Source organism: Pectinophora gossypiella, unplaced genomic scaffold (assembly GCF_024362695.1).
Source record: "Pectinophora gossypiella unplaced genomic scaffold, ilPecGoss1.1 Pgos_34, whole genome shotgun sequence".
NCBI classification, from domain to species: domain Eukaryota; kingdom Metazoa; phylum Arthropoda; class Insecta; order Lepidoptera; family Gelechiidae; genus Pectinophora; species Pectinophora gossypiella.
Window position 1 is genome coordinate 1,003,125 of NW_026063244.1, and position 19,294 is coordinate 1,022,418.

The window sequence follows — 19,294 nt, forward strand, 5'->3', positions numbered from 1 at the left end:
AATATAATATGGGCCATTGTTATGATTCAAAAAGTAAGTAAGGTGGGGTTGATATCTGATTGGTGTTAAAAAAACTGTCCGTAACCGTCATTCCATTTTGAGCACAATAACAAGGTGTTACTCTGTAAAAATAGATCCATTTGTACATTTGTTAAGAGTATTATTTGGCCATCTTCGACCCACTGTTCGTAACACCATCCTTATGCAAAAGAAGACCAATAACAAGATTTGTTTTCCCGCAATTAGAAGGTCCGCACACTATACACCTGATTGTATTAGGTAATAGTTTACCATGACGGATATTTTTGTTTTGCGTGTCTAAACAAAAAGTGTCAATTTGCAACGAATCCGGTTGTTTAATAAACTTCATAGTGGCAATGAATGTCACCTAATATAGCTAAAATTATAATGATTAAAAGAGTCATATAATTTTATTATTTTATATTATTTTATATTGGTGCCGATTCCGGAAGGCAAACTTAAATTTAAATTAGCTAAGATTACGGTTTAAATGTCAAAAACTGGATTTGCATTCTGGCGGCACATTTTAGTTGACGCCTAATCTTAAATTTAGGAATGACGTTTCTAAATTACTCAATTTAGGTTTAGGCGACAAAAAGCTATTCTAGCAAACATTTCATTTGACGTTAAACTCTTATTCTAAATTAATTTTATACGGTTTTCTAAACTTGCCGGATAAAATTAAACTTCTTAAAATTAAGTACATGAATCAGTTTTTCGGCGCTTTTTGTGAATTCCGGCCACTGATTTCACCTGCAGATCATTAGGAAGACCTTGCCGCTCTCAAAATAGCTTAAATAGCGATAAAGAACCTTCTAAATATACGAATAGAAGGATCAACGAGAAATATTTGTTTTACGTCGTTTACCGCCCAAGACCAGTAAAAGAAAGAAGACTGCGAGGAGGCCCCATCGAAACAAAAGACTCTTAGCTGGTATGATGATGTCTCTGGCATGAGTATCATCTTCAAAGTTAATCCAAACATTTATCTAAGAGGACAATCTAATTGTGTCAATCTTAAACACTACTTTCAACTGGACCGTGTGGTGGATGCTTGAAACAATGCAGTGCCAGTGATATTAACGATTAACGTGTAACATCAACACATACCTAGCTCTGTGTGTGTCAAAACTGTAATGACTCCTACCAGGCGCGCAGTGCAGGCTGCACTGCCTGCTTCTTCTTATCCTTTTGACCTGAAGGACTTAAAATTACTACAAAAGTAATGTACCTATCTATGGAATGGAACTACAGAAGTACACTGAAGGAAGGCCTCCAAAGCAAGGTAAATGTTATCAGGTATAAATAACATGGCAGCAACCAAACAGTTTATTGCCCAAGTCAAATTACTAACACACTTGATCCCGCTCTGGGTAGATACCTTACTTGTTGGTTTATTCCTTTAGATTATTTCAAAATACTTTATGATGTGAACCAAACAAAATCACCAGTTAGCAGTAACAAAAGGTGGACTAAAAAACTTCTTTTACAAGCTCTTTACTGCTTTATCTCAGTTTCCACGAATATCATGGCATGCTAAATGTACTGGGAATGTGACGGAACCCACATTTTTTGTTTACATCCTTCTGATCATTATATTTGTTTCTGTCCAACCCGTTAGGAAATGTAAGCATGAATTGATGTATGTATGTATTCTAAATAATCCTTTTTTATTTCAGGTGATAAATCTTTGACTTTGACATTTGCAAGTAGTCCTAATAGCCACTGCATCCTGAATTGTAATTATGAGCCACCAATAACAAAAAAGACTCTAGGCACTTGCAACAGTGTCGAAATATCGGGAGTCTCATATCCCCCATTTAAACGCGGTAAGAACCCGTTATTATGTGTTTTAATTATAACAAAAAAGACGTCTGTGACATGGATCCCTAATGTTCTCTCAGGTATGTAAGTACATTAAATATGAATGCAAATCTGTCTACCTATGAGTTATATATATAACAGCCTCCTTAGTCTAATGGTTCTCTAACCATAGCTCACAATCAGGAGATCCGGGTCTGATACCCAATGGGGACATCATCAAAATCACTTTGAGGCTGTCAAGGTCCTTTGTATGGATAGGAAATTGCAGGCTTGAATCATCCAATTGTCTGAAGAAGTCAGATGATTCTGTGCTTCGGAAGGCACGTCAAGCAGCTATTCCCGGGCTATTTAGCCCAAACACCGTCACTAATCTGCAGTCGAGCAGCATATAGTATGCTTCATACCCCCTCCGGTTGATTGAAGGGATGCCCATGCCCAGCAGTGGGACATAATAAATAGGCTATTTATGTTTGTTTCTTATTAGAATAATTATCTAAGCATTATACTTGTTTTAGATGGTGATGAATAAAGAAAGAAGAACCCAGGAGTATAAAAAAATACTTACATACATACCTACCATTGTGGTGCTGTACATACATACATAGTCACACCACCATACCAGGATGGACTGAGCCGTGCACTACCAAGAAGACCAACTGCAGCCTCTTGTGATGGTCATAATGACCAGAGTGGTGACAGATAAGCAACCCATCACAAATATAAATATTTCTTTTTTCTGTGCAATTTTTGATGTTATAAATAAAATACAATCAAAAAGTATTTGTAACAAGTATGTTTTATTACTAGTTTAGTAGGGAACAGAAATAAAATAAATAAACAAATTTATTTTGTCTTTCTTCTACATCTGTGAGGTTTATTTGGGAACATTCACCAGTTTTTTCAGTTAAGGCCCTTGTTATCCTCCCATTGTTATGTAATCTGCTCGTTGTCACTCTCAACTCCCAAATCTGAAGAGAAAACAAATATTATAAGTGCTGTATACACTTCCATCTCTCTAAACTTTAATAAATCAAGACAACATGCAGTCAGTTTTTTAAGACAGTTACCTACATACATACATAAACAGCCTATATACATCCCACTGCTGGGCACAGGCCTCCCCTCAATCAACCAGAGGGGGTATGGAGCATACTCCACCATGCTGCTCCAAAAAAGAAAAACACCGTAAAAACACCTCCACCAACCCGTATTGGAGTCCGTTACCTAGCCCATTATAATACTGAAGAAGATCCCTTCCTTAGTTACTATTCTTCTTCTATCATGTGAGTTATAAGATGGATTACCAACCTCATCAACCCTGGTGTCTGGGTTATTATTGAGCCGCCAAGGGCCCCTGACATGACTCATGTAACAATTACATACTTACACTAGTAAGTAGTAACCAAGACCAACAGCTTAACATGCCTTCTGAAGCACTGATCATCTTACATTTGGACAATCAGGTGTTCAGCCTGTAATGTCCTAGCAAAACAAGGAATACAAAGTGATTTCTGTGATTTTTCTCCATCAAGATTCGAACCCGGGACCTCTGGATTGTGAGCACAACGTTCAACTACTGGACCACGGAGGCCGTTATGTGTTTAGTTACTATGACTGGCATGATAAACGGTTTCATACATAAGAGGCAAATTCACAAAGAGAGAGTATTGACTCCCTTACTAATTACTTAAGTACCTATATAGTCATTTCATTAGATAAGTAAGCCTTTAGTCCGAGACACCCAAATAGTCACAGCAGCAGGTTGATGAGGTTGGTCATTGATCTTACAAACCACATTAGAGAAAAAAACAGGATTAGCCGTTCCTCATATCTGGCCGTCCTAGGCCTGAGCCTAATCAGCCGTAAAGGAAATCCACTTAAAACGAGCAACACTCACTTAAATATATATTTTTAACTAGGAATATGCTTACATGTTGCCATTGCTCCAAGATGCATCAAAATTCTTCCATACTATTGTTTTATAAACATTAAAAGAGTTCATCCTCTTATTGATTTTCTTTATAATTATGTCATCCAACTTAAGGTTTCTGTCAAGTATTGCCTGAAAATTAGTAAAAAATCTGATTAATACAAGTAACTCAGATTAATATGATGTCTACAAGTTCTTCTATGACATATTTTTTCGATCACTCACCTCTTCATCACTAAATTTGTAGTGCAACTGCTCAGGAGGAAATCTAATACAATCACTCCTGTCTTCAAAACTTCGTGCTCACCTCATGGTGGACTTTCTCTACTTGGTAATTTAAGGCTATTTACGTGTACGAATGAGTCCATATTAAAAGAGCTCAAGATCACGACGCGGCTCTCCTCAATATGCCGGAATCGTGCCCTAAGCTTCTTCGGACATATTATGCGGTCTCCGAAGCACAGTCTGGAGAAGCAGATCATCGTTGGGCAAATGGATAGCAAACGTGCGCGAGGAAGGGCGCCTACGAGGTGGTCTGACATCGTGAAGAAGACGGTGGACGGCAGCATACAGAGGGCGGTGCACGCAGCATATAGCCGTACCAAGTGGAAAACCATAACCTGTGGTCGCGATCCTCAGCAGTGTGGGAACGACAAAGAAGAAGATAGGAGTCTTGTTGGTTGAGGACTGTTAATATGCATTCACAGCGAGTTCCGTCGTTCTGATACAACACAACTTCCACTTTTACTAGTTCCGCCTTGGTCTTCCTCTTCATCGACGTCCTTTTATTTAGTCATTTTTGTGTTTTATTAAGTATTTTTGATTTGAAAACCTAACGATACCTAATCTCTACACGTTTTTTTTTTTAAGTATGATCTTGACGTTGTGTTTTTATGGTTTAGAATAATGCCAGATGTATGTTTTAAAATTCATAGAAAAATGTTTTATTGCATTTATTTATTGTATTTGCTGCCAAAACACACATAAATTATGATTTTGTATTCCTTCGTACGAAATTATAAGAAAAACGTGTATTTTTTTTGTTCGAATGACGATTTCATTCACTCACTTCCATTCATTCTTCTTTACCAATTATTTACGAAAAAAACGGCACCAGCTGGTTGACCATAGACCTCGTAGCGTTCTATTAAATTTAAGCGTGTCAAAAATCCTGTTAAAATATTTTAAATTTAGACGACCGGAAAGCCAGAATTGCACTTTTTGCTAAACTAAAATAAAATAAGGTTTTCTAAGATAAATTTAGATTTAAGTTGGTGTTTGCAGGAATCGGCACCATTATATATATAGCTGCAAACCCATTGACTCACTGACTCACTGACATAATTGTTCTCCCAGAAGGAGCGTCGGCGGGTAAAAATAATGTATGAGAAAAGTGATCAAAACCTCCCGGTGAGTATGGGAAAACTTCCAGATCTTGGAAAACTGCTCCGCATCAGGGAGACACCCTACGGCCTGGCGCAACTATCGCACCTGGAATGATTCTTTTTTCACAAAACCTATTTAAATCTTGGTCAAATTCAATCGTTGGTGAAAAAAAATCAAAATGGCGGAAAAACAAGATGGCCGCCATACAAAATTTCGGTTTTCCAGAAAATGTCTCGGGGGTAAAAATGATGTATAGGAATGTGATCGGAACGTCATGTCAAGTATGAAAATACGTCTGGGTTTTCGATAGCTGCTCCGCATCAGGGAGACACCCTACGGCCTGGCAAAACTATCGCACCTGGAACATTTTTTTTTCCACCAAACCTATTAAAATCTTAGTCAAATTTTATTGCCGGTAAAAAAAAAAAACAAAATGGCCGAAAAACAAGATGGCCGCCATACGAAATTTTGTTTTTCCAGAAAATGTCTCGGTTGTAAAAATGATGTATAGGGGTGTGATCGAAACGTCATCTTGGAAAACTGCTCCGCATCAGGGAGACACCCTACGGCCTGGCAAAACTATAGCACCTAGAACTTTTTTGATTTTACCAGACCTATTTAAACAAGATGAAGCCGCCATACAAAGCTTCGAACTAATACAGGACACGCGAGCAGCTTGCTGCGAGCGAACCACGCGACATCTAGTTTACCTTATATACACATTACGATGTTAATCTTATATTATTGGGCATTCCACCCACCTAAGTGAGCGCAGCGAACGGTCGTGAGCAGAGCGAACGATAGGTGGGACAGAATATCCAATAATATACTACTAGTGCACGTCCGCTCGACACGACGACTCTGTAGTGACTCGCTCGACTTCACTCAGCTCTGGCCGTACGCCACCTGCCGTCGGAACGTTGCAACTTCATGACGAAAGTGATGTAACTTCATTTTATTTTCCGATTTGATCTATTTCTCTTCTTAATTCATAACTAACGCCGACAAATTTAATTAAACCTAACAGTACCTCAACTTGAAAACTGTTATTACGGTGAGTCGTTTTCATATTGGAACCTTATTGTTATTGTCTTCATTGCTATGTGAATTTTCGTTTCTAATAATGAGGAAATTGATTTAAAATTAACTTTGAAATTACTATTTCCCTTTCTTTAAAAAGAAAATTGACGAGACATATTGTGTCAATCGGTGTCAATCATACCGCGTTTTCCAATCTGTTTTCATCATTGTTAAATCTTTGTTTTTTGGTCTAAAAATATTTCGAATTGGTGTAGATACGCTTAACCTGCGTGGTTCAAGTTGTATTTTCTCACTCCAAACAGGAGGAGGTTAGTCATGACATGATAATTAAGTCTCGTTAAATAACGTGTTTTGTAATCTACTGTCGTTCATCGAATCTTTTTAAACCGATTGAAAGAAAGTCATGTGAATACAATAACACAGTGAATTCTTTTGTTTCATGTCATAACTTGACACGTGGTTCGGCAACTGGTGTATTGCAAGCGGCTATGCAAGTGGCGCGGGCTGAGCTGCGTAAAGTGACGACATCGTGGCAGCGCGTTGTATACCAGCCGGACTTGCTGCACTGGCGCTGTTGAAGACCTAAACCATGTCACAAGAGCAGTGGTTGATCTTTTATCGGAAATTCTTATAAGTCCTGGTGAGTCGTATCTGTTTTACCTGATTTGAAAAATGGGAAGTTGTAATAGGATACAAACGAATATAGTGCAGAAAGTTCTTTTTTGTAAACTTTAGTTAAATTGGAAATCGTAATGAAGTGAAGTAAACATTGCGAAGTAAAATGATTTGGATTATGATTAAATGAAATAGGCTTAGAAAATGCCCGAAACAAAGTAAATCATTAGTGAGAAAATTGGAGCAAAACATTCTAAATGATGATCATACCGAAGCAGTACCTAATTGTGTAAGTTCGGTAATATTTCCTCAAGGTGTTGGTGGCTACATTGTGACTTTATGACTTGTGTGTGTGAGATACCAGGGTGCTCTGTCGTATTGTGTTCGTGGACCATGGTGGCCATCCCGGGAGGGGATGTTGTGACTCATGACTGTTTTGTAGCGTAACCGCAGTTTGGGGAGGAATATTACAGTCTGTTGTCATTGCAGTAGATGTGTTATAATGTTGATTAATTTGATTGAGTAACGAAAGCTATGATTGACCTGTTTCGGAGCATCTCTGATAGGAAGCTGCGCACTTGAAGTGTTCGGGGCTGCAGCCACTTTTGTGCTGCTTGTCTTAGAAACTACAGGTATGCGGTCGAGGCCCGGATTTCCGTTTAGGCGCAGAATGTCCAATTCGCAAAATGTCCAGTTCGCAAAACGTCCAATTCGCAGAATGTCCAGTTCGCAAATGGTCCAATTCGCAAAATGTCCAGTTCGCAAATTGTCCAATTCGCAGAATGTCCAATATTCATCGTAACGTGATTAATTTACTAATTAAAAAGTTGGGTTCTAATGCTAAGTCAAGTTATAAGTATATACATTAAGTGGTCCACTGATTGTAATTTTAAACCTACAGGACTCTTCTTTAAATCAACAGGACTTTAAAAGAGTCAAACTTTTTAGGGAACTGTTATTTAAACGTGACGTCAAATACAAAGAAATCACGAGAAAATTGGAAAATAATTAGGCAGTTTGTTTTTTGAAAATTTGAATTGTATTGACATTTAGATATACAGGGTGGCCCAGAAGTTCAGGTTCAAAATGAAAAATTAGGGTTATAAACACATACTAAGGCATAGTTGTGAAGTAAAATAAAATAATTATTAAGAAAGGGATAGCGACAAAATGATTATTTCTGAAGTAAGGTAGAAAATCTCGAAAAAGGCACAAAATGGGTCATATCTCCTAAACCGTAAATAATTGCTGAACATACATCTCTGGTATCTGTCTGTGGGTGGTCTGGTGTTTCTGGTAGCTAATGAGCCCCTCTTTCTAATTTTTCATTTTGAACCTGAACTTCTGGGTCACCCTGTATATTACAGTTCCCTAAAAAGATTGACTCTTTTAAAGTCCTGTTGATTTAAAGGAGAGAGTCCTGTAGGTTTAAAATCACAATCAGTGGACCACTTAATGTATATACTTATAACTTGACTTAGCATTAGAACCCAACTTTTTTAATTAGTAAATTAATCACGTTACGATGAATATTGGACATTCTGCGAATTGGACAATTTGCGAACTGGAAATTTTGCGAATTGGACCATTTGCGAACTGGACATTCTGCGAATTGGACGTTTTGCGAACTGGACATTTTGCGAATTGGACATTCTGCGCCTAAACGCGGATTTCATGTTGACTTTGTATTTGGTCATGACATTGTACCTGAATCTGTCTATGTTGAACTCCGGTAGAATTAGGCAAACTACACGAATTAGAAATTAGTGATGTAGAAGAAATTGTGTAACCCATTGACCTGTTTCGGAGCAACTCTGATAGGAAGCTGCGCACTTGTAGTGTTCGGGGCTGCAGCCACTTTTGTGCTGCTCGTCTCAGAAACTACAGGTCATGACATTGTACCTGATTCTAAGTCAAGTTGACCTCCCGTAGAATCAGTCAAACGAATTAGAAATTAGTGATGTAGAAGAAATTGTGTAACCCATTGACCACTATTCTACCAACTAAAATGTAAAGTTTGTGTGCTAGCTGTGTTGAGATATCGTCACTTGGTGTAAGTGGTATGAGTTGCTGTCGCTCGATTTAGGTGGCAGCAACGACTGTGTTGAGATATCGTCACTTGGTGTAACTGGCATGAGTTGCTACCGCTCGATTTAGGTGGTAGTGATGCCTGGTTGTGAGATATCGTTACTCTGCTGATTTTAGTGTAAAGAGTAATTTAATTTTCAAGTTTGGTTGTGTGTGTATGTGAATACTGGTCAATGGTCCGTGTATTGTTAGTTGATGATTTATCATGATGTAATGTGAGCTCATGTAGAGTCACAAGTAGAGCTCATGTAGAGTCACAAGTAGAGTCACAAGTAGAGCTCATGTTGAGTCACAAGTAGAGCTCATGTAGAGTCACAAGTAGAGCTCATGTTGAGTCACAAATAGAGCTCGGGCAGAGTCCTTTATAGTCTCATGTTAGGTCAGGAATGACCGAGCGAACTTTGATACTGTGCTGTAGTATATTGTTTGAGATTAACACACGAAGACGTGTGTCGCGCAGGATGGCCGTATCGGAGTTAGCTATGAATTAAGAAGAGAAATTGATCAAATCAGACACTATGATGAAGTGGCAACACTTCCGTCATGAAGTTGCAACGCTCCGACGAGAGGTGGCGTACGACCAGAGCGGGGTGAAGTCGGGAGTCACTACAGAGTCGTCGTGTTGAGCGGACGTGCACTGCCGTTCTAGTCGGGTAGTCTACCGCTAACCATCGTCATGAGCGGACGTGTCGAATAATTACGATCGGAAAGTGGAGTGCTATAGTCGCTCACCTATAACTTGTAGGGACGTCAAGAAATGTGATCGGAAAAGAGCACCTAACAAGTACGTACACATGTCGCGATGATTCGGTCCGAATATAGGAACCATGGGTGGTGGAGGGCCCCTTCGCGCTAACGTTCTTAGGCGCGCTAGATTTCGAGAAACTGTGTAACCGTTACAAATACCGTGATTTTGCCGTGGGTGTGAACCTTATGCTGTGACTTTATCTAATCGTAATACAAAAACTATGTGGAAGTAAATAAAATGATTGTGATACTAATGATGGCCATTATTGTCTTCTAACGCCGACCCTTTCTGACACCACTGCTACGACGTATATATTTAGAAGATATTTCCGTCATACATGATTTCTATGTAACATTAACCATTAAGGCTGCACACGCGACGGAAGCTTAAAAAATGCAGTAACTTCTCCCGTTTTCCCAAAATTTCCCTTCACTTCTTTGCGCCTATTAATTGTAGCGTAATGAAAAGTATACTTTAACCTGCCCAGTAGTATGAAGAATAATTGTACCAAGTTTCGTCAAAATCCGTCTAGTAGTTTTTGTTTCTATAAGGAACATACAGAAAGACAGACAGACAGACAAAAAATAACTTCTCTTTAGATTTATTCTATTTAGGATATATTGATATATCCATACCGACTTCGGCTTACGTCGGACGTCCGTCACTCCCGCGACATAAAGAAAATATAATAAAAAAACCATTAAAACTGTGTCGAAGATGTCTCGGCAATATACTTTGAGGTGGAACAACCACCAGCCGAACTTCATCTCGATGTTCACAACGCTGCTGAACACGCAAACATTAGTTGATGTCACCCTCGCGGCCGAGCGGAAACATCTACAGGCCCACAAAGTAGTATTGTCTGCATGCAGCACTTATTTTCAGGCACTGTTTATGTACAACCCGTCTCGGCATCCGATCGTGATCCTGAAAGATGTCACTTTCGCAGATCTGCGAACAATGGCCGATTTTATGTATTACGGCGAAGTTAATGTCACAAAGGAACAGCTCCCACAGGTGCTGGATACAGCGAAAACTCTAAAGATAAAGGGTCTGACGGAGATGCCGGACTCGACACTGCTAACGCGGTCACAGGGCACGTCCGCTGACTTCCCTACCGACTCCGTTATCTCGCAGCGACACGCTGCCTCGCCAAGCATTTTGCCGAGGCGGAAACGGGGGCGAAGGAGGAGTTCGGCAGGCTCGGGGCAGATGGTGGAGGAAGAGGGCCGCGAGGAGTCCGGCCCATCGGTGAATGTGGTGCGCGGCGACGCGATCACGTGGAGCTCGGTGCCGCAGCGGCGCAGCCGGGAGTATCACGACGACAGGGCCGTCGACGGTTCCCAACAAACATCCGAAGCACAAAATACTTGGAACAATTGGGAATGGGGGGTAACACAGGAATGGCTCAAGGAGGACAGTGGAGTATGATGGATCATACGTACCCGCGGTACTCGAATGCGTGCTTGGGTAGCACCGGTCTGCAGGGCGAGGCGATGTACATTTATTTATTTATTTTTTACAGTTTATTTGTTTTTTTTATATGAACAACATGAGCCAGTACATGAACGCGGGGCTGAGCGAGTACGGGCAGGCGCTCGGCGTTGGTGGCGTGGGCGGAGTGGGCGGCGTGGCAGGCCCCTCGCCAGGACCCAGCTGCGTGGCGGACGCTGCCGCCGCACCCGAGCAGCCGCCGCAGCAGCAGAAGCGCCGCCGCGCCACCAACCCACGGTCCGAGGAAAACTTCTAGCGCTCTCTCGAGGCCGTGCGCTTCGGCGGCATAGGCTTTTGCAAGGCCGCGCGCCTTTTCGGCGTCAACAACCACACTCTATGGCTCGAATACAAAAAGAAGGGCTACCCCAACAACCGGCCGAGCATCAAGAGCCGCATCAAACGAGAGCGCACGACGCCGCCGCCGCCGAGGGACCTCGTCAAGGATGACGTACCGCAACAGGAGCAGCAGATGGCGCTCATCTGCCCACCGCACCCCGTGCCCGTAAGCTATATTGACTCCCGGCCCGTCGACTTCCCGCTGCAGGGCATGGCCCACAACTCGCCCCTCAACATCCTCAGGTTGGCAATTCCACGGTATAAATATAATAAGAAAACCATTAAAACTGTGTCGAAGATGTCTCAGCAATATAGTTTGAGGTGGAATAACCACCAGCCGAACTTCATCTCGATGTGGACAACGCTGCTGAACACGCAAACATTAGTTGATGTCACCCTCGCGGACGAGGGGAAACATCTCCAGGCCCACAAAGTAGTATTGTCTGCATGCAGCACTTATTTTCAAGCACTGTTACGAAGCATTTCGGACCAGACGAGCCTTGTAGCGACATCTAGTGATTTTTGACGTTTACAACGTAATTTTATGACATCACAGATGGCGCTGCAGGGTTATCGATGGGCCCGAACATTTGAATAATTAATTTTCTATTTTTTCTAAATTATTTACAATCAAACAAATTATTTACAAATTATTTATCTGAATACAGATTTCAAAGCTTTTTCATTTTCGGTTTCAATGTTGTAATATGGTGTTATACGTTGTAATATGTTGGCTCGCAGGTTCGCACGATGTAGTTCTCAAGTAAAAGTAACGCTTTTCAAGGCGTATTGTCAGAGCTTCTACACGTGCAGCCTGTGGGCTGACTGTACGCGACGGGCATACGGCGACCTGCGCGTCCAATACAACAACGCGTTCAGGGTCCTGATGGGGCTGCCGCGGCGTTGTAGTGCGTCGGGAATGTTCGCGGTAGCGCATATTGACGGCTTTGCAGCCATTATTAGAAAGCGATGCGCTTCCTTTCTAGCGAGGGCGCGCGACAGCCCTAACGGCATCCTGAGGGCGTTGGTGGACCGGTGGGACTCGCCTTTTCTTAAGGTGTGGATAGGCCGCCATACCGCATAGGACCACTTCGTTTTTATTTATTGATTTTTATTTATTGATTTTTAATTTTTAATTGTTTATTTTGTAATTTGAATTTGACTTTTACTATTTTAATTGTTTGTGGTATATTTTTTTTTAATGTATGGATTTTTAAATCTGAAATAAACGATATATTATTATTAATGTTTCGCAATTTCTTAACCTTTTTTTTAACAGCTTCTGCTGCATTGACTATTTGGCGTTTTAAACAAGCTTCCATTATGAAAATAAGTTTGTGCTTCTACTAAATCTTTAGGCAAAATAACCCGATTTACCAAGTAACATCACATTATATATCAGAAAAATGATATGATCAATAAAAAAATACGAAACTGTCAAATTTATTTCTATAACATCCTTCATTTTTCTGACAATCTTTATTGATCACCAAATAACTATATGGTTCACTCCATATTTTAGAACACATTTCACGGAACTCTTTCCAGGACATATCTGTGTTAACGTGTTCATCATAAACGTGTTTCATATTTATTTCATCTTGCTTAAACAGAATAATCAAATTAGCATTGGCTCGTACTAGTTGTTTTGGAACCTTACTGTAAGTTTGATTTAAATAAAACGAATCTATGTTTCGATGCCTACCCATCGCAAAATAATCTCGCATGTTATTCTGATTTTCACACGCTACGACATCAAATATAATTATTGAATTTGGTTTAGCATCCTGGGGGCTGAGAACTTCTTCACTATCCTTATATTTTGAAAATGAGACACTGGGCACCATGTCTAGGACTTTTTCCAAAAATATGTATTTTGGTTGATCTAATGTTTTTGAATACACGTAAACATTTTTAAATTGCAACCCATCCTTATGCAAAAGAAGACCAATAACAAGATTTGTTTTCCCGCAATTAGAAGGTCCGCACACTATACACCTGATTGTATTAGGTAATAGTTTACCATGACGGATATTTTTGTTTTGCGTGTCTAAACAAAAAGTGTCAATTTGCAATGAATCCGGTTGTTTAATAAACTTCATAGTGGCAATGAATGTCACCTAATATAGCTAAAATTATAATGATTAAAAGAGTCATATAATTTTATTATTTTATATTATTTTATATTGGTGCCGATTCCGGAAGGCAAACTTAAATTTAAATTAGCTAAGATTACGGTTTAAATGTCAAAAACTGGATTTGCATTCTGGCGGCACATTTTAGTTGACGCCTAATCTTAAATTTAGGAATGACGTTTCTAAATTACTCAATTTAGGTTTAGGCGACAAAAAGCTATTCTAGCAAACATTTCATTTGACGTTAAACTCTTATTCTAAATTAATTTTATACGGTTTTCTAAACTTGCCGGATAAAATTAAACTTCTTAAAATTAAGTACATGAATCAGTTTTTCGGCGCTTTTTGTGAATTCCGGCCACTGATTTCACCTGCAGATCATTAGGAAGACCTTGCCGCTCTCAAAATAGCTTAAATAGCGATAAAGAACCTTCTAAATATACGAATAGAAGGATCAACGAGAAATATTTGTTTTACGTCGTTTACCGCCCAAGACCAGTAAAAGAAAGAAGACTGCGAGGAGGCCCCATCGAAACAAAAGACTCTTAGCTGGTATGATGATGTCTCTGGCATGAGTATCATCTTCAAAGTTAATCCAAACATTTATCTAAGAGGACAATCTAATTGTGTCAATCTTAAACACTACTTTCAACTGGACCGTGTGGTGGATGCTTGAAACAATGCAGTGCCAGTGATATTAACGATTAACGTGTAACATCAACACATACCTAGCTCTGTGTGTGTCAAAACTGTAATGACTCCTACCAGGCGCGCAGTGCAGGCTGCACTGCCTGCTTCTTCTTATCCTTTTGACCTGAAGGACTTAAAATTACTACAAAAGTAATGTACCTATCTATGGAATGGAACTACAGAAGTACACTGAAGGAAGGCCTCCAAAGCAAGGTAAATGTTATCAGGTATAAATAACATGGCAGCAACCAAACAGTTTATTGCCCAAGTCAAATTACTAACACACTTGATCCCGCTCTGGGTAGATACCTTACTTGTTGGTTTATTCCTTTAGATTATTTCAAAATACTTTATGATGTGAACCAAACAAAATCACCAGTTAGCAGTAACAAAAGGTGGACTAAAAAACTTCTTTTACAAGCTCTTTACTGCTTTATCTCAGTTTCCACGAATATCATGGCATGCTAAATGTACTGGGAATGTGACGGAACCCACATTTTTTGTTTACATCCTTCTGATCATTATATTTGTTTCTGTCCAACCCGTTAGGAAATGTAAGCATGAATTGATGTATGTATGTATTCTAAATAATCCTTTTTTATTTCAGGTGATAAATCTTTGACTTTGACATTTGCAAGTAGTCCTAATAGCCACTGCATCCTGAATTGTAATTATGAGCCACCAATAACAAAAAAGACTCTAGGCACTTGCAACAGTGTCGAAATATCGGGAGTCTCATATCCCCCATTTAAACGCGGTAAGAACCCGTTATTATGTGTTTTAATTATAACAAAAAAGACGTCTGTGACATGGATCCCTAATGTTCTCTCAGGTATGTAAGTACATTAAATATGAATGCAAATCTGTCTACCTATGAGTTATATATATAACAGCCTCCTTAGTCTAATGGTTCTCTAACCATAGCTCACAATCAGGAGATCCGGGTCTGATACCCAATGGGGACATCATCAAAATCACTTTGAGGCTGTCAAGGTCCTTTGTATGGATAGGAAATTGCAGGCTTGAATCATCCAATTGTCTGAAGAAGTCAGATGATTCTGTGCTTCGGAAGGCACGTCAAGCAGCTATTCCCGGGCTATTTAGCCCAAACACCGTCACTAATCTGCAGTCGAGCAGCATATAGTATGCTTCATACCCCCTCCGGTTGATTGAAGGGATGCCCATGCCCAGCAGTGGGACATAATAAATAGGCTATTTATGTTTGTTTCTTATTAGAATAATTATCTAAGCATTATACTTGTTTTAGATGGTGATGAATAAAGAAAGAAGAACCCAGGAGTATAAAAAAATACTTACATACATACCTACCATTGTGGTGCTGTACATACATACATAGTCACACCACCATACCAGGATGGACTGAGCCGTGCACTACCAAGAAGACCAACTGCAGCCTCTTGTGATGGTCATAATGACCAGAGTGGTGACAGATAAGCAACCCATCACAAATATAAATATTTCTTTTTTCTGTGCAATTTTTGATGTTATAAATAAAATACAATCAAAAAGTATTTGTAACAAGTATGTTTTATTACTAGTTTAGTAGGGAACAGAAATAAAATAAATAAACAAATTTATTTTGTCTTTCTTCTACATCTGTGAGGTTTATTTGGGAACATTCACCAGTTTTTTCAGTTAAGGCCCTTGTTATCCTCCCATTGTTATGTAATCTGCTCGTTGTCACTCTCAACTCCCAAATCTGAAGAGAAAACAAATATTATAAATGCTGTATACACTTCCATCTCTCTAAACTTTAATAAATCAAGACAACATGCAGTCAGTTTTTTAAGACAGTTACCTACATACATACATAAACAGCCTATATACATCCCACTGCTGGGCACAGGCCTCCCCTCAATCAACCAGAGGGGGTATGGAGCATACTCCACCATGCTGCTCCAAAAAAGAAAAACACCGTAAAAACACCTCCACCAACCCGTATTGGAGTCCGTTACCTAGCCCATTATAATACTGAAGAAGATCCCTTCCTTAGTTACTATTCTTCTTCTATCATGTGAGTTATAAGATGGATTACCAACCTCATCAACCCTGGTGTCTGGGTTATTATTGAGCCGCCAAGGGCCCCTGACATGACTCATGTAACAACTACATACTTACACTAGTAAGTAGTAACCAAGACCAACAGCTTAACATGCCTTCTGAAGCACTGATCATCTTACATTTGGACAATCAGGTGTTCAGCCTGTAATGTCCTAGCAAAACAAGGAATACAAAGTGATTTCTGTGATTTTTCTCCATCAAGATTCGAACCCGGGACCTCTGGATTGTGAGCACAACGTTCAACTACTGGACCACGGAGGCCGTTATGTGTTTAGTTACTATGACTGGCATGATAAACGGTTTCATACATAAGAGGCAAATTCACAAAGAGAGAGTATTGACTCCCTTACTAATTACTTAAGTACCTATATAGTCATTTCATTAGATAAGTAAGCCTTTAGTCCGAGACACCCAAATAGTCACAGCAGCAGGTTGATGAGGTTGGTCATTGATCTTACAAACCACATTAGAGAAAAAAACAGGATTAGCCGTTCCTCATATCTGGCCGTCCTAGGCCTGAGCCTAATCAGCCGTAAAGGAAATCCACTTAAAACGAGCAACACTCACTTAAATATATATTTTTAACTAGGAATATGCTTACATGTTGCCATTGCTCCAAGATGCATCAAAATTCTTCCATACTATTGTTTTATAAACATTAAAAGAGTTCATCCTCTTATTGATTTTCTTTATAATTATGTCATCCAACTTAAGGTTTCTGTCAAGTATTGCCTGAAAATTAGTAAAAAATCTGATTAATACAAGTAACTCAGATTAATATGATGTCTACAAGTTCTTCTATGACATATTTTTTCGATCACTCACCTCTTCATCACTAAATTTGTAGTGCAACTGCTCAGGAGGAAATCTAATACAATCACTCCTGTCTTCAAAACTTCGTGCTCACCTCATGGTGGACTTTCTCTACTTGGTAATTTAAGGCTATTTACGTGTACGAATGAGTCCATATTAAAAGAGCTCAAGATCACGACGCGGCTCTCCTCAATATGCCGGAATCGTGCCCTAAGCTTCTTCGGACATATTATGCGGTCTCCGAAGCACAGTCTGGAGAAGCAGATCATCGTTGGGCAAATGGATAGCAAACGTGCGCGAGGAAGGGCGCCTACGAGGTGGTCTGACATCGTGAAGAAGACGGTGGACGGCAGCATACAGAGGGCGGTGCACGCAGCATATAGCCGTACCAAGTGGAAAACCATAACCTGTGGTCGCGATCCTCAGCAGTGTGGGAACGACAAAGAAGAAGATAGGAGTCTTGTTGGTTGAGGACTGTTAATATGCATTCACAGCGAGTTCCGTCGTTCTGATACAACACAACTTCCACTTTTACTAGTTCCGCCTTGGTCTTCCTCTTCATCGACGTCCTTTTATTTAGTCATTTTTGTGTTTTATTAAGTATTTTTGATTTGAAAACCTAACGATACCTATTAATCTCTACACGTTTTTTTTTTAAGTATGATCTTGACGTTGTGTTTTTATGGTTTAGAATAATGCCAGATGTATGTTTTAAAATTCATAGAAAAATGTTTTATTGCATTTATTTATTGTATTTGCTGCCAAAACACACATAAATTATGATTTTGTATTCCTTCGTACGAAATTATAAGAAAAACATGTATTTTTTTTGTTCGAATGACGATTTCATTCACTCACTTCCATTCATTCTTCTTTACCAATTATTTACGAAAAAAACGGCACCAGCTGGTTGACCATAGACCTCGTAGCGTTCTATTAAATTTAAGCGTGTCAAAAATCCTGTTAAAATATTTTAAATTTAGACGACCGGAAAGCCAGAATTGCACTTTTTGCTAAACTAAAATAAAATTAGGTTTTATAAGATAAATTTAGATTTAAGGTGATTCGTTTTCCATACAAAAGTTGATGCAGTGCTACAGGAAAACGGATAGAGGAATATTGTTATAAAACCGATAAATAGTAATATTTTGGTGTATTATTTTCGCAAACTAACAAAAATTTAGGGTCCGAATACGAGAAGTACCATATTTCAGACCCTCAATTTTGATCAATTCTACATTTGTAGTGGTGCAGATTACAGTGTATTTGCTGAGCGTGTAGAGGTGTCAATGTTAGTTTGTGTGCGTGATAGTTTTTTTTTCTCTAAAGGCTTTTGACTACTTGACAAGTGTAATAGAATGTCAGTGACAATTTATAAAGAGATTTTGTATGAAGAGAATAAATATAAATAAAAAACTAAAAATACTACAATCTGAGAAAAGGAATATTGGAAAAATATTTTTGTAATAACGCATATTATTTAAACATTTTTAAATAATGGGTAAGTACCGTGTTTTAAAAGAGGACATATATTATAATAAAAAATCAATACATAAAATGAAATGGCTGTATGGGCATAGTTCCCTTTGCCTTACCCTTCGGGAAAAACCAAATCAAAAAAGAAGTTGTTGCATTTGCCGGCCTAAATAGTAGTCCAATAGTAGTCATTTATAATTAATTGTTTTTCCATCCAACATACAGAGTTATTTATATTCTCTTTGCCGCGGACTTTTTGGTGGGACCGGGAACGGGAAGGTTGCTTTCTTCATTGAATAATCTAAATAATCAATACGAAGTATTGTTTTGTGGTTATGATCACATTAAGTTAGTCGGAAAACATTCCCGATAGTATTATTAAATCGGAATATTCAATAAACAAAGTGTACCTATCTATTTTCGCTTTGCGCCAACAAGCCGCTTACTTCGTTTGGGGTTCGGAGTAGGAGTCTGCTCCGAGGGTGGGGGCTTAGGTTTCATCATTTCATTAATCATCATCAAGAAAAAAAAAACACAAGACATGGCTGTATGGGCATAGTTCCCTTTGCCTTGCCCTTTGGGAAAAAAAAAGATAAATTTTGAAATTCTTATGTA

General features: G+C 39.2%; 3 long non-coding RNA genes and 1 pseudogene across 5 annotated transcripts; 2 read left to right on the forward strand and 2 right to left on the reverse strand.

The window, feature by feature from the left end:
• The first annotated feature begins 521 nt into the window (after positions 1 to 521).
• Positions 522 to 15,032, forward strand: LOC126381046 (uncharacterized). The gene is made up of 3 exons (XR_007568646.1): positions 522 to 1,248; positions 14,460 to 14,521; positions 14,916 to 15,032. It is a non-coding gene; the product is annotated as an uncharacterized LOC126381046 (long non-coding RNA).
• Positions 2,624 to 17,875, reverse strand: LOC126381050 (uncharacterized). Of its 2 annotated transcripts, XR_007568651.1 has the most exons (4): positions 17,849 to 17,875; positions 4,001 to 4,617; positions 3,777 to 3,907; positions 2,624 to 2,813 (listed from the first exon to the last, which is right to left on the reverse strand). It is a non-coding gene; the product is annotated as an uncharacterized LOC126381050 (long non-coding RNA). The 2 variants fall into 2 exon arrangements; XR_007568650.1 differs by having other exon boundaries at positions 3,777 to 4,617.
• LOC126381040 (protein bric-a-brac 2-like) lies at positions 9,674 to 12,047 on the forward strand (annotated as a pseudogene).
• Positions 15,839 to 17,826, reverse strand: LOC126381052 (uncharacterized). 2 transcript variants are annotated; one of them, XR_007568654.1, is made up of 3 exons: positions 17,216 to 17,826; positions 16,992 to 17,122; positions 15,839 to 16,028 (listed from the first exon to the last, which is right to left on the reverse strand). It is a non-coding gene; the product is annotated as an uncharacterized LOC126381052 (long non-coding RNA). The 2 variants fall into 2 exon arrangements; XR_007568653.1 differs by having other exon boundaries at positions 16,992 to 17,826.
• Positions 17,876 to 19,294: the final 1,419 nt, after the last annotated feature.